Below are 15,393 nucleotides of genomic sequence, written 5' to 3'. Positions count from 1 at the left end.
ACCCACCCTCAGGTCTTTGGACTCAGAATGAATTACACCACAGGCTCTCCTATTTTCCAGCTTGCATATAACAAGTGATGGGTCTTTTTGGCCTCTGTAACCATGGGAGTCAATCCCTATAATCAATATCCTCTTATGTATATTCTATTGGTTCTTTTTCTCTGGAGAATGCTGCCTAATACAGTGTGGACTTTTTAATTTTTTTGGTCCGAATATGCAGATGATCATAAAAGGAAGTCCCAGTAATCCTCTCATAGAAGAATCTGAGCAACTCTCAAATAGTTATTAAAATGTTGTTGACTGATTTTTCTTAACGTTATTTGCAATTAGGATCACTGAGGCACAGAAACTTAGAGGGTATTGTGGAACAAGCACTCAAGATGTTCTGTCTCCCCAAATTTGTGGTCTCTGTGGTATCTGATCCTGCTCCTCATCTGCCTTTCTTGACTTCTGGGGAGGAACAATGGCCACAGAGCAGGGTGCAGTGTTTGCACGGGAACTCAGTACAACCAAGCCCAAAGAAATATTGCATTGCTTTAAATTTTCATAAGCTGTAATCCATAATGGCTCCCGAAGCACCAACTATTTTCTCTCCACTACATATCATGCATTTTTAACTGTCTGTAATTACACAATTAAACAGTAAGCCATTGGGGCTCACAGGAGTCATTAACTCAAAATGTTTCAACTTCCATAACCTGACACCAGGGATAGGTCTTGCCTGAGGGGGTGGTGGGTCTGCTTACCTAGGTGTCCAAAAAAGAAGAGCCCCCACTCTTAGTCCACTGTTTCTCAAAGGAGTGAGGGTCCTGACTGAACTTGGAGATTGAAGAAGGGAGTAAGAAGGATGGACACTCCAGTACCAGCCTGGGATATGGGGAGGAGGTCCTAGTCCAGGAAGAGATACATAGAGTGAACTGGGCATCTCTTCTCCATCGCATCAGCCTTATCAGTGAATGTTCTTCTGGTAAAAAAGCACCAAAGGTGTCCGTCTTTGGCACACTCAGTACACTCTGACTTCTTAACTCTTTTCATAAAAAGCCTTTAGTCTTGAGCATATTGCTTCTTTGAGTCAAACCTACTTGAGTGTGTAACACAACACATAGGTCAGGTGTATGTTAACAGAAGTAAAATGGACTAGAGTGGTGATACAGTCTTTGATATGTGCTGGGAATAACACATTTTATATTGGGATCAAAAATTTTGTGGTGGCATTTTTGATACATTTATTCGCTAACCTTTCCTTCACCCAAAACTACTGTGAAATCTTCTCTCTAAAAAGTTTCTCCCACACACCACATTTTCCCTAAAAGGTCATCCCCTTACCCCTGTGCCTTCACATACAAGATGTTGAGAAAGAGAATATATTTCATGTCATTATTCATCTCTGCTTGCCAATAGCATTAAGAAGAGTATGGTTTGCAGTGAAGATTTCTTGAATAATAATGATCACATTATAAATGCATCTTTCTTTGCAAGTTTTAAAAAGCATTTTGAGTCTTAAAATGTATAAACAACAAAAATAAAGACATTAATTTTACAGTGGCATTTGTGTTAACTTGGATGAAGGGAACTAGAAAATAAGCATATTGTATTTTTGGCAGATTCAGAAAAAAACATTGTTACATAGAGGGGTTTGGCAAATATTAAGAGATGGAAACCAGTTTGTGGGTTTTCTTTTGTGTTTTTGTGTATTGTCTTCGGGCCCTATTTTCCCTAGTCATTCTGATATTTCACTTTAGTTTTTGCATTGGTATTTACATTTCTGGAGGAAAAAAACCTATCTATTAGAATTGGAAGGAGAGATCAAAGTTCGATATTATGAGGTGTAGAAGGGGATTGTACAATAAACAATTGCTTGATAAAAGGATTCTTTGCTTAAGTAAAAGATGTATCCTGAGGTTCCTTTAAATACAAAATGAAGGCTTTTGAAATATACCAGTACACTGTATTTTTACACCCTATTGCATGGCATCTTCTTCAGTGCTCTGGTCACCTGCATTATGCATGGAGCCCCATCCTCTCTGCTTCTGCTGATGTTCCTGATTCTAGAACAGTCTGTCTCTTCTTCTTTCACATCCCAAGCTCTTTTAATGCATGGCCTAATTCAAGTTCTTGTCTGTCAGTGAAATTGGCTAATTTTCCAAACCCATCTTTTCTTTTCCTCTTTTGAAATGCTTCTGTACTTATCCCCTTCATTCCAGGACTCTCTTCTGATGCTGCAATGCCCTTTTTGACTCTAATTCTTACATGTCTACTTGCTTTGTCTCCACAGTTCTCAGTTCTTTAAGAGTAGCTAACATGCCTCACAGTTTTCAATAAATGCTTGTAAACTTATTTTTTATGGGTATACCACTAGTTTTACTTAAAAATGCAAAAAATAAAATATCAAAAGCTCATTAAGAGCTTTAAAGAAGGGGTTGACAAACATTTTCTGTAAAGGGTTGGATAGTATTTTTAGGCTTTTCAGACCAGATGGTCTTTGTTGTAACCACTCTGCTCTGCCAGTGTAGCACAAAAGCAGCTGTAGACAACAGGTAAGCAAGTGTGTGTGGTCCAATAAAATTTTATTTACAAAACAGGCAGCAGGTGAGATTTTTGCCAGACCCTGATTTAAAACATAGGAAAGCCTCTCTTATGGAGTATGCCATTAACCTTAGAGTGACTAACTTAGGACGGTGTAAATCATATGGAACACACGTCATATTTACCATTCCAAGGAGAAAATATCATGTCAGAGTTTCCCTGACATGTTTCCAAAACATCCCCAGTAATGTTTTGAAGGTTACTCAGAATATGATAATCAAGTGATTACTTTGGTGTTTGTTATTTGTTTAAAAGTAGTATTTATTCTTGGCACCCTCACACAGTGCTGTCAGGAGTATAAATTGTTCCAAAATTTCTGAAAGCACTTTGACGTGTCATAAATACATTCATAGTCTTGTATCTATCAATTCTCTTCTAGAAAGTATACTGAAGATCCATAGTGTGCCAAGTGCTGTGCTAGGTGTCGGGTCACTATAGAAGGGAACAAAGATTGAATTATAGGCTGTCAATTACAACACTGTTTATCACAATGAAGAATAAGCAACAAATCTTGCTTTCAACTATGGGGAGCAATAAACTCTGCTATACCCAAATGACAGAATATTTTACAACCATTAAAAATAATATTGTTGAATAATTTTAGTTACATGGAAAGCTACTCAAGTGTAATATTAAGTAAAAGAATAGGTTAAAATGGATTTAGAGAGATCTTTTTTAAAAAAAAAAAACTTAAAAATGTATGGATATGCCTAGATAAAAGACCATGATAATGGTATCTACCACAAATTATTAACAATGACTTTCTCTTGATGATAAAATTCTCAAAGGTCTTTTCCATACTTTTGAGTCTATATCTTTTATATTTATTTTTTTTAAGATTTTATTTATTTATTCATGACAGACACAGAGAGAGAGAGAGGCAGAGACACAGGCAGAGGGAGAAGCAGGCTCCATGCAGGGAGCCCAACATGGGACTTGATCCCGGGTCTCCAGTATCATACCCTGGGCTGAAGGCAGTGCCAAACCACTGGGCCATCGGGGATGCCCATCTTTTATATTTCTAAGATAGCCCGTGTATCATTTATGTAAAAGCAAAAAGAAACCTAAAATATATTTTTAATTATGCAAAGTCACAATAAAGCACGGCCCCCATAAAAGGTTTAGTTGACTTTCTTCTGGGCAAAAATACAAAATCTTGTTCTGGTAAAATTGCTGCTGAGTTGGCTGTAAGATTGTAAATGCTCATGTTTAGGCACCTTCAAATATTAAAATCTTTCTCCATCAACCAGAATATTGCATAGAATTGAATCTTTTTTGTTTCATTTTGACTTAGTAAGAGTTAACCAGAAAATCCTTTGTTTAAACCCTTTTCAATCTACCAGTCCCCTTTGCTGCTGTGGCACATCCAGTCTTATGAATATAATTGAATCTCCCTTTGATGATTCAGTGCGTTGTAGGACCTTAGGGCTGTAATGCTGACCATCAATTATCATTGTATAGGACAAAAGATATAGATGTGGAAGATACAGAATATTGAGCTGAATGTGAAATGATTCCAGGATAGCCTCTGGAAATTGCTTTGCTGAATAAATCCCTGATGTCAGTGAGTTTTTGTTGTGTGTCTTTTTTCTTCTAAATGTTTGCTCAGTTCAGGGAAAGAAAAAAAGTAGTAATCTAGTGATTTGAACTTCTAGTTACTAAAAACTTAGTTACTCCAGATTATTATTCCATGTCTTCCATCTCTTTTTTATCTTAAATAAAATATGAAAAGCCTGCTGTTTCTTTTCTGTCGTCTCTGGGCATTCAGTGTTTATCTAATTTTGACTGTGCCGGAACAGGACTTTCTCTTGGGCCAAGAGACCAAAAGATTCCATAGTGTTTTCATTGGCTGAGGTCCTTACCATGTGAAACCAGGTTGAAGAGAACAGCAAATGTGTTTAGAGAGGGAAGAGAAGTTATAAAAAAAAGGCAGTCCATGATCAAAATGCAATCTAAATTTGTACATCTATGTTCCAGAAGGATATTATTTTATAGTATTCTTTTCTGCTGTTGTCTGGTTTAGGTATTGGGTTGATGGGTTAGGAATGGGAGGGTGGGCAGATGAGAGGCTTATCTCACTTCCTCTCTCTTGGTGAGGTAGGCACTTTCCTGTCTGCCTTTCATACGGTTTGAGTCTCCTCAGCTGTAAGGACTGCCACCTTCATCCCAACTCACTGACCAGCAACAGAGATCCTCAAGGAGTTGCCTTACCCCAAGCTGGCTCTTACAAGAACCATAAAGCTGTAGGTTCCAGAGTGCTGCAAAATGCAGTTAAAAATCTAATCTGATCTTCAAGCTCCAGCTTTCCAACTAATGTGTGGCAGCTAGAATGTACTGAGGCACTGATTGTCTCTTGGCCCTCGGGGCACCCAGATGGATTCCCGTCCCTGCCTGAAGCATTCTCTTCCATTTATGCCAAAGTAGAGTGCTCGTATCTTCATTTTCATGTCTGTGTCACGACTTGAAAAGTTGAGAAGCACTGATCACATTTTCCAAAAGGTGATCCAAGGACACTTCTTGCTGCAAAATAAAATATTTAATGAAGTTCAGGGTCAAATATATGTGGGGGTCAGTGCTGTCTAGTCCAATAGCCTTCTTGTTTTATAGCTGAGGAGACTGAGCCTAAGATTGCATACTTACTTGGTGACAGAGCTGAGGCAAGCATGTTGCTCTCTTATTTTACTTTTCAGTCTTTCTTTGTCTGTACAGCAGCAGGATAGATTGGGAGAAGACTATGGGCCTCTCAGACATAAAAGCATCATACAGCTGGCAAGAGTACACAGTCCAAAAGTCAAGAGACGTGGGTTCATGTTCTGTTTGTGAGTCTTGGACAAGTCACTGTATTCTGCTTTCATTTTACCAATAAAGACATTGAGAATCTTTGTTCAATGTGCGAAAGCTTGTCCAGAGGAACAGAAGCTAAAAAGAAATAGCATGCACAAATTTTAATAGCTGGTTAGTGGCAAAGCTGAGCCTCCAACGGAGCTGTCTATCCTCCAGCATCCCCTCCCCTCATGTTTTCTGCACCACTACATTTCCAAGGACACAATTACACTTGGAGAAAACATTTTGTCCCATCATCAGGGCTTGTTTTTGTGTTGGCAGGAAACAAAATGCTAGCAGCAGTAAGTAGTGAGAAGTTTCTTTTTCTAGCTTTTACCAGAAAGAATTCTTTCTCAAGAGTCACCATCTGGAATGTGTGAAGTTGTGAAATGACCTTTCATCACCACATGCATCCACGCTTCTGGAACAGGGTCAACAAGCAAAATCCTCACATGGAGAAGGAAAGATCAGTCTTAAAACACATGTCTTTCTGCTTCTCTTTTTCTGGTCTAACAAGAAGAATAAACATCCACGGTTAATTCCAGTTGGACTTAGCTCATACATATCAAGCCTACAAACCCTTAGATAGAATGATTCTAAAATTTTGAGGAATGGAGTGTCTGTCAGTATATGTTCAAACAACTGTGTTGGTAATAAATGTTGTATCATACTGCCTTTCCCAAGCATTACAAGTATGGTTCTAGCTTTACAAATATGTGAGTGGAATTCACTGTCCTGTTTTCTCTCCTTGTTGAATTCCACTAACTTGAACTGCTTTTGTAAAATAAGATTCCTCAAACCACTAGTACCACATCTGTGACAAGGTGTTTGAATCCTGTTTGTCTACAAATAGATATTCTTTCCTTTCTTCTCCTTATTAACAAGACTTCTACATTATGGATGATGACCATGAGTGCAGCTTCTAAAAATTACATTTCCCAGCCTCTTCTGCAGAAGAGGTAGCCAGTGAGATGTAGGGTGGAATTTGTTCATGGAACATGCAAGAATCAAGGATTTACTCAGCTGACAGCTACCCTTTTTCTTTCTCTACTTGGTTTGCTCTTCCTGCTTCCTTTTAGGTGAACCTGATAAGTCATCCTATGTCCATGACTGACCTCAAAGGTGAAATCAGTTACACTCTAAGAACGACAGAGCAGATCAATAGGTAGTATAAACTCAAGACATTACCATCCAAGTAGTTCTGGTGGCTTTGGACTGCACACCTCTAGTCTTCTTTTAGATGAGTGCAAAATAATCGTGTAATTTGTGTAAAACACTGTTAACTTGAGTCTGTTACTGAACACTCATCCTAATTGAAACAATAACCATGTAGGTAGAATATTGAAATATTGAAATAATTTGAATTCACAGTCAACTTTTTTCTTTTATGTTATGTAGGATTGATCATCATGTGATTATAAAAAATGTCATTTAGAAAGTTCATGCTTGGGTTATACAGTATGTAGAGTATATAGAGGTTAAGGACACAAAATGCTAAATTACATGCATGGAATCCACTTTTTCATATGGAGTTTTATTAGTATTAACAGATACACAAAATTGTGTAAATACCATTGTTGGGAAATTAAAATTCTCTCAACCCAAAATGTTTCCTTATGCTATTCTTCTATAGTCATTTTTTTGTATTGGTCTTTTTTTGGATTATATCTTTTCACTGATCTATGTGTCTATCCCATTGCCAGTACCACATTGTCTTGTTTACTGTAGCATTTTAGTAACTCTTAAAATCAGCTTGAATTGTCCAAACTTATAATTTTCAAAAAAAAAAAATAACTAGTTCTCATTTCTTTGCCTTTTCATATAAATTTTAGAATCACCCTGTTGATATCTTATTTCATTTTTTGGAGTACTGTAAATGATACTGTTCTTTAAATGCCAGTTTCCAATTTCTTATTGCTAATATATAGAAACACAACTGATTTTTGTATATTGGTCTTGTATCTGCAACTTTGTACTTACTAGTTCTAAGGAATTTTTTGGTAGACCTTTTAGGATTTTCTGCCTAAATAATCAGGTTGTTTGAATTGTGACAGTTTTATTTCTATTTTGCTAATTTGGTTACCTTTTGATTCTTATTGCCTAATTTTTTGGCAAAGATTTCCAATATGATGTTTAACGATAATGCTGAGAACAAACAATCTCCCTTATTCCCTATCTTAGGAGGAAGTATTCGGTTTTACACCACTAAATGTGACGTTAGCTATAGATTTTTTTGTAGAATTTCCTTTCTATTCAAAATTTACAGAGAAATTCTATCATTGATGAATACTAAATTTTTTTCAAATGTCTTTTTTGCATCTTTTGAGATGATCATATGTTTTTATGTCTTTAGTCTGTTAACATTGTGAATTACTTTGATAGATTTTTGGATGTTAAAGCAGTCTTATATTCCTGTGATGAACTCCACTGATTGGGATGTATTATCCTTTTCATATATTACTGAAATATACTTGTTAATACTTTGTTGGGAAATTTTACATCTGTGTTCAAGGGAACACTGTTTTGTGAATTTCTGTTTTTGTCTGTTTTGGGTACTAGCGTTAATGCTTGCCTCATATAATGAGTTGGAAAATGTTTGCTCTTCTTCTATTTTCTGGCAGAGATTGTATAAAAAATAAGCGTTCCTTCGTTAAGTGTTTGGTATTATACACCAGTGCAGCCATTTCAGCCAAGAGTTTTCTTTTTTGGAAGATTTTTAATGACAAATTCAATTTCTTTAATAGTAATGACTATTTAGGTTGTCTCTTTCTCCTTGAGTGAGTTTTGATAGTTTTTGTCATTCAAGGAATTGGCTTATTTCATAAAAGTAGTTTTTTGGTATATAGTTTATAGTATTCCTTTATAATTTTTTAATATCTTTGAGATCTGTACAGCTATTCACTCTTTTGTTCCTTACATTGTTCAGTTGTATCTTTTTTCCTTTTTTATTCTTGGACATCAAGACCAAGAAGATTGATCAATTTTACTGACCTTACTTTGTTTTTCCTTATGTTTTCCTTCTTTTTCAATTTTATTGATTTCTGTTCTGTATTATTTCATTCTTTAACCTTGCTTTAAGTTCAATTTTTTTTTCTTATGGTGGAAGCTTAGATAATTGACTCAGGAACTCCTTTTCAAATATAAGTGCTTAATGCTGTAAATTTCTCTCTAAATTTCTCTCTAGCAACCTATATAGGTCTATCCCACAAATTTTGATATGCTTTATTTTCATTTTATTTAGTATAAAGTATTTTCTAATGTCCCTTGAGACAGACACCCTCTTTGGCCAATGGATTACTTAGAAATATGTTATTGAAGTTCCAAATATTTGGACATTTTTAGAGATTTTTGTTATTGATTTTAAATTTAATTTTCTTAACAGAAAACATTTTTATGATTTTAAGTATTCTAAAGTTGTTAAGGATTGTTTTATGACAAAGGATATATGTTATTTTGGTGACTATTCCATGTGCACTTGAAAACATGTATATTCTACTTTTGTTGGCTAGAGTGATCTAGAAATGTCAAATAGGTCCAGTTGGTTGATTGTACTGTTCATATCTTCTCTTAGTGATTTTCTGTTTTCTAATTCTATCAATTAGGAGTGTTGCAGTTTCTGACTGTAACTGTGAATTTATTTATTTTGCTTTTCTAACATTTTTTGCCTTATGTATTTTAAAGCTCTGTTACTAGTTACATACACATCCAGAATTGTTATGTCTTCTTGATGAATTGACACTTATATTATTATGTAATATTCCTCTTTATCTCTGGTAATTTTGTGTGGTCAGAAATCTACCTTGTCTGATATTAAACTTTGCTTAGATTTCTTTTGTTTAGTGTTCACAGATTTATGCTTTTCCATCATTTTACTTTTAGCTTTTCATATCATTATATTTAAAGTGAGTTCATGTAGACAACTTAAAATTAGATATTGTTTTCCTATCTAATCTGATAATTTGCTTTTTATTATTGTGTTTATTTTAATAAAATTATTGATTTGTATTTAGTTCTTCCAATGATTTAAGTCTTCCATTTTATTATTAGTTTTGTGTATTCCCTATCTTTTGTTTTTTGTTTTGTTTCTCTCTTTTTCTTCTGCTTTATTTTTTGATTATTGGAAATTTTAAAAATATATCTGCTGTTTTCCAAATTTATTCCTGGATATATTATATAGTGATAACTCTAAGGATCATAATATGCATACCTAATTTTTCATAATATACCCAGACTTAATACTTTAGCTTTCTAAGTGGAACATAGAAATTGTCAGTCATATAGGTCTTTTGGCATTCCCCTTTATGTAGTTATTACATGAATCACATTACCTTCATTGAAAACTCCAATAGACAATGTTTTATTTTTTCTCTTTCAGTAGTCCTACATATTTTCAAGAATTTAAAAGGAGGAAAAGAATACATTTACCAAAGTATTTACCATTTCAGGTTCTCTTCCTTCTTGAAATCCCAAATTTCCTTTGGCATCATCTCCCTTCCTCCTGAAAAACTTATTTTAGAATCTACTTTAGAACAGTTGTGTTGCCAATGAATGAATTCCTAGTCGTTCTTCGTTTAAGAATGCCTTTATTTTACCTTCATTCCTGAAGGATATTTTTTATTAGATAAATAATTCTAGCTTGACAAAGAATTATTTTCTTTCAGTTCTTTTTTTTCAGCACTTTAAAAATATAATTCCACTATCTTCTGACCTCTGATTACTGATTAGAAATCTGCATTTTATTCGAATTGTTGAATCATTCATATATTTAATGTGTTGTTTTCTTCTGGCTACTTTCAAGATTTTTTCTTTAGTCTTGGTTTTTTAGTGTTTGTTGTTCAATGAGTTTCTTAAACCTGCCAGTTTATGTCTTCTTTCAAATTTGGGAAATTTTCAGGCATTATTTCTTCAAATATTTGCTTCTCTTCCATTCTTTTCACTTTTTCCAGGACTTGATAATTAAACAATGAAGTTCAATGGCATGAATGTTAGACATTTAGATACAGCTGTCTTGGTCTCTGTGTATATAATGTTTCTCTTTGTTGTTTAGTTAAAATATTTTCTGTTTATCTGCCTTCAAGTTCTCAGTTTCCTTCTGTCATCTCTATTCTATTAAGCATGTACAATGAATTTTAATTTATTGCATCTTTAATTTCTAAAATTTCTATTTGAGTCATTATATAATTTTTTTCTTCACCAAAAATTCTAGCTTTTCATTCATCTCAAGAGTGCTTGTCCTTAAAGAAAAAAAGACCTATGTAGTATACAGAAAAAGTGCCTGTCCTTATTTTGTGGAGCACGATTATAAGAGATGCTTTAAATTCTTTGGCTGAAATTGTAAAAGCATCATTTTAGGAATGCTTCCTATTTACTTTTCTCATTTAGAGTTAAATTTTTCTCGTTTTTGTATGTTGAATAATTTTGGATTATATTGGGCATTTTAATTCTTATAAGAGTTTGTGTTCTGTTTAAATCTTTTGATAAATGTTGATTCTTTCTGTTTTAGTAAGCAGTCTAAACCTGACTAGACTTATGAGTCCCATCTTTCCTCCAGTAAACTGGTTCTAGCAGCCCTAAGAGTCCTTGTAGTACTCTTCAGACCTGTCCAGTATGTACACCAAACTGGCATCCACCTTGGACTTGGGAAGAAGGACTTGGGCAGTAGTCTACATTCTAGTTTGGTTATCCAAGATCTTGCTTGATATGCAGCTTCAGGCCAGTTCCAAGTATGTGTATTTTGGGAGTGAGCCAAAGACTTTATATTGGATATAATAGGTATACATTTTCTTTACTTTCTTTATCTCTGAAATTTTCCCAATACTTTCTAGCTCTCAGGGTGTCTCTTTCCCTGGTTCTGACCACAAAGCTAGATTTTAACCTACCTTCACTGTTGCATGTTTTCCATAAATGGGTCAACCTTTGTTACAAAATAGGAAGAAAAAAATAATGAGGCATCTCTTTATACTCTTCCAACGGTAAAGACTCTCTTTTCAGAGGAGTCACAGAGATTTGCTCTCAGAGTTTTAAATATGTGAATGCTTGCTCCCCTGATAGAAGTGCATCTTCATTATCAGGGCTCTACTTAGTATGTGGTCGGGAAATTAATAGGAGAGGAAAGGATGCGGGAGAGGAGGAAGGGAGAGGAAAGGGGAGGGACTTTTATATATATTTGCTGATTCATTTCCCGCTCCTTTGTCCTTTGGCCAAAAAGTGATGGTTTCTCTTGGATGTTATTCTCCTCATATTTGCTGTATGGTTTGGAGATTTGGGCTGTCCTCAAGTCTAGGCCAGAAAATCTAGAAGGATAAAAGAAACAAGAAATTCATTGCTTTATGAGTCATCCTTTGAGTTCTGACCCTTCCCAATCCGCCTGCTCTTTCTTAATTTTTCAGAGTTCTCAAGTAAATACTGTATGTATTCTATTCAGTTTTCCTTTTCTTTTTTTTTCATTGTGATCAGTGGAACAGAGAGTTTGTTTATTGCATCTTGGAATTGGAAGCCCTAACTTGGTTTTTAAGTAAGTATTTGGAGGCTTCTGTAAGTTTTATAATGATCCTTAAAATGCTGTAGACATAATGGTTCTTGAACATGACTTGATAGTTTAATTTTTTAAGCATATTTAATTTTTTCACAAGCAAAAATTTGCATTTGAAATACCATTGATTGCTATCCTGCCTTGCCATAAGAATTTTTTTAACCATGAACTGCTTGTGGGCATGGATATTGTTTAGTTGGCATCATATTCCATTTTGTAGAGCAGTTCTGGCTCACAGTTGCTCAATAAATATTCACCAGTGAACTAAAAATGACACTTAATGTGCCATAATTCAGAACCTAATGATCTGGAATGAGTAGAATGTTGGGATTCTTGAAAAATAAAACTCTATTTTAAAAGTGCTTGTTAATAATAATTAATGACATCATCTTTCCAAGAAAAAAAATTTATTGATACCCCCAACATATTGCATTGAATTTAAGACTTCAATTGAAAGTTTGACTATGTTGTTGGCTTGTGACTAAGTGGAACAGTTACAGACCTATATCACATGGATGGACTTGAGCAAACATCCCATTTCCACACTGGTTGTGAATATTAGCTAGAGGAGTACCTATCAATGAATGAACACACCTGGAAGAAAGTGGTTCCTCAAACTTGAGCATGCAGATCATGCGGAGGACTTGTGAAATACACATTGGTAGGGCCTATCCCACAACTTCTGATTCAGTGGTTCTGGGGTGGTGTGCAATAATTTGCAAGTTTCCACATGATGCTGGTGCTCCTCATCTAGGAACCACACTTTGAGAAGACTATTCTAAAGATGATATTTAGCTGGCACATCTTCCTTAGTGAAACTAGGCTGATAATTTATACCAAACTTGTTTGGTTCGCTTGGCATTCTAGACACAGATTCACTTTTGTAAATGAGTCTCTCATTAAATCTGTAATGTCATATTCATATGGAGGGTTGACTCAGGAAAAAACACGAGCTGTGGATTCAAATAGATTTTTGTTCAAATCCTGGATCCTGCTTTTACTAGTAATGTGTTCTTTCAATCTTTACTTCAAACCTTTCAGTCTTCTGTTCCTCATATATTTCAACTATAAAATGGAAATAGGAGTGTTTCTATTTTGTAGGGCTATCATGAGGATTCAGTGGAGGAACAAAGTAGTCCAGGAAATGTGGAGTCTTTGTCAATGGCTGGCATTGGGCTGAACCCTAGGAATAGATGGTGCTTTCAAGTTCTTTACAGTTACGTACATGGTGGAGTTCATGGTGAGGTGGGAGTATGGGGGCTCCTATGCCAGTCTAGAGAGGTCAAGCGGTGCTCCCTAGATATGATGAAATGAGAGAAAATAATAAAGGAAGGCAGAGGGGAGAAAGATGAGGGGAATTAGAAGAGACTGGGTAAACATAAAAGCACAGCAAATACCTAAAGCAAGAGAGAACATGAACATGTAAGAAAGGGCCCAGCACAGAGTAACAAAACAATAGCTAACCTGTAGTGAGCACTTACCATGCCCTGCAATTGTATTACTTCATTTGATACATAGAACACTCTATGAATGAACTCATGAGTGGCAGAGGTGAGATCTGAAACAGTCTGACTGAGCCTCTGCTTTTATCCATTGTGCTGTTCATCTTCATATAAGAGACTCTCAGGAAATGTTAATTCTCTTCCTTTCTCTCCCATTCAAAGCATATGGTATCCTGCAATATATTAATATTTTTTTGCTGGATTTCAGAAGGCAACTAGTATATATTTAAGATCATTAGCAAGAGGGTTGGATTTTATTTTCTGCCTAAGAATACCGAGACTGAGAAAGAATAAAGGCCTCCTATGGTTCCGTACTCAGAGCTTCTCAGCAAATCTGAGGACTGCCCAGCCTCATGAATGTTCTCTGACTTCTATTAAGTAGAATTTGACTGACAAGGGTAATATAAAGAATGGTAGCTTCTTCTGTAGGCATTCCACCAATCCTGGTATATGGAGCCACTGTAATTCAATTATTGGTCCTCTTGCTAATATATATAACTGAAGTGTAGTTGACATACAGTATTATTGTCTATGTTTGCTATGCTGTACTTTTCATTTCTGTGAGTTACTTATTTTGTAACTGGAAGTTTATACTTCTTAACCTCTTTTACCTATTTTTCCCCATCTCCCATCCCCCTCTCTTTGGGTAACCACCAGTTTTTTCTCTATATTTATGAGTCTCTTTCTGGTTTTTGGTTTTCTGTTTTTTCATTTGTTTCATTTTGTTAGATTCCACATACAAGGAAAATCACATGATATTTTTCTTTCTTGGTCTGATTTATGTCACTTAGCATGATATCCTCTAGGTCTATCCATGTTGTCACAGATGGCAAGATTTCATTCCTTTTTTATGAAAGAGTAATATTCCAGTGTGTATGTGTGTGTGTGTGTGTGTTTGTGTGTGTGTATGCTATGTATATTTTCAATTTTTTATCCATTGATTTATCAATGGACACTGAGGTTGCTTTTATATTTTGGCTATTATATACAATGTTGCAATAAATATAGGAGTTCCTATGTCTGTTTTACTATGACAATACCTTCTTTTTCTGCAACGCATACATTTGAACTCTTCTGTTGCTCCCTGCCTAAATTAATAGTCTATAGTTAAAGCTTCCTGGAAGTAAATAATTATGTTCCTTTGCTTCTTTAGTGTCATCTTTGTCTTTCTTATGCTTCAAGTTGTATTTCATTAGTTTGCCCCAAATAAATTAATGGATGTGAAATCAATTCTCTTAGAATTATAATTATCTAGGATGACTTTTCATTTAAACCACTAAATCATTAAGATTAATAAGTATTCTTGGGATTGGATACTCACATAATTTCTATAAAAGCAAGCTTTTTGAAAAAATATGTATCAAGTACATCTTTTATGAAATACTTCCTCTCCATATACAAGTGGTTGTGCATGCACATGCACACACCCCCTCTCTAACTTTACCCTACTGTCTGCATGTATGTGAATTTAATGGTTATTGCATAAATTTTTTCTTTGGCTTATTATGCTGAGACTTCAAGTAGTAGTGACTTGAAAAAGAACCATTCATTCCTTAAGGTATCCAGATATCCTATGGAATCAGGAATGGGGGCAAGGTGGTGAAAATTTCTGACTCCATGCATTTGGGCAAAAGGCTGGCCCTCTGTAGGAAATGGCAACCAACAGTTAGTCCTTAGGATGATGATGTAGGAAGAATTTCCTTGCCCTCTTCTGATGCGTAGTTAGTTGTCTCTTTTGGGGAGTGGGTACTAAGATTCCCTCCCTGTAACCAGAACTACCTAAAACTTGATCCAGAGTTGGGATAAGAAGGATCTTCTCACTTAATGGGCAAGGCATATTTCATTGGCTATATCATCCTGCTTTAATTTATTCTGTCCTTAGTTTCCACTCATTATCTTTTCATGATATTTCTTCTTATAGCCTTGAATGTTCTAATTGTATTTTTCATT

At 35.2% G+C, this 15,393-nt stretch overlaps 1 protein-coding gene across 11 annotated transcripts in view; it reads left to right on the top strand.

Moving 5' to 3' along the window:
• The window catches only part of NCKAP5 (NCK associated protein 5), a 973,837-nt gene that overhangs the window by 584,543 nt on the left and 373,901 nt on the right, over positions 1 to 15,393 (top strand). The window lies entirely within an intron of this gene.

This window comes from Canis lupus, chromosome 19, assembly GCF_011100685.1.
Source record: "Canis lupus familiaris isolate Mischka breed German Shepherd chromosome 19, alternate assembly UU_Cfam_GSD_1.0, whole genome shotgun sequence".
NCBI classification, from domain to species: Eukaryota; Metazoa; Chordata; class Mammalia; order Carnivora; family Canidae; genus Canis; species Canis lupus.
Note: the sequence above shows the minus strand (reverse complement) of the source record. Positions and strands in the feature narration are given on the sequence as shown.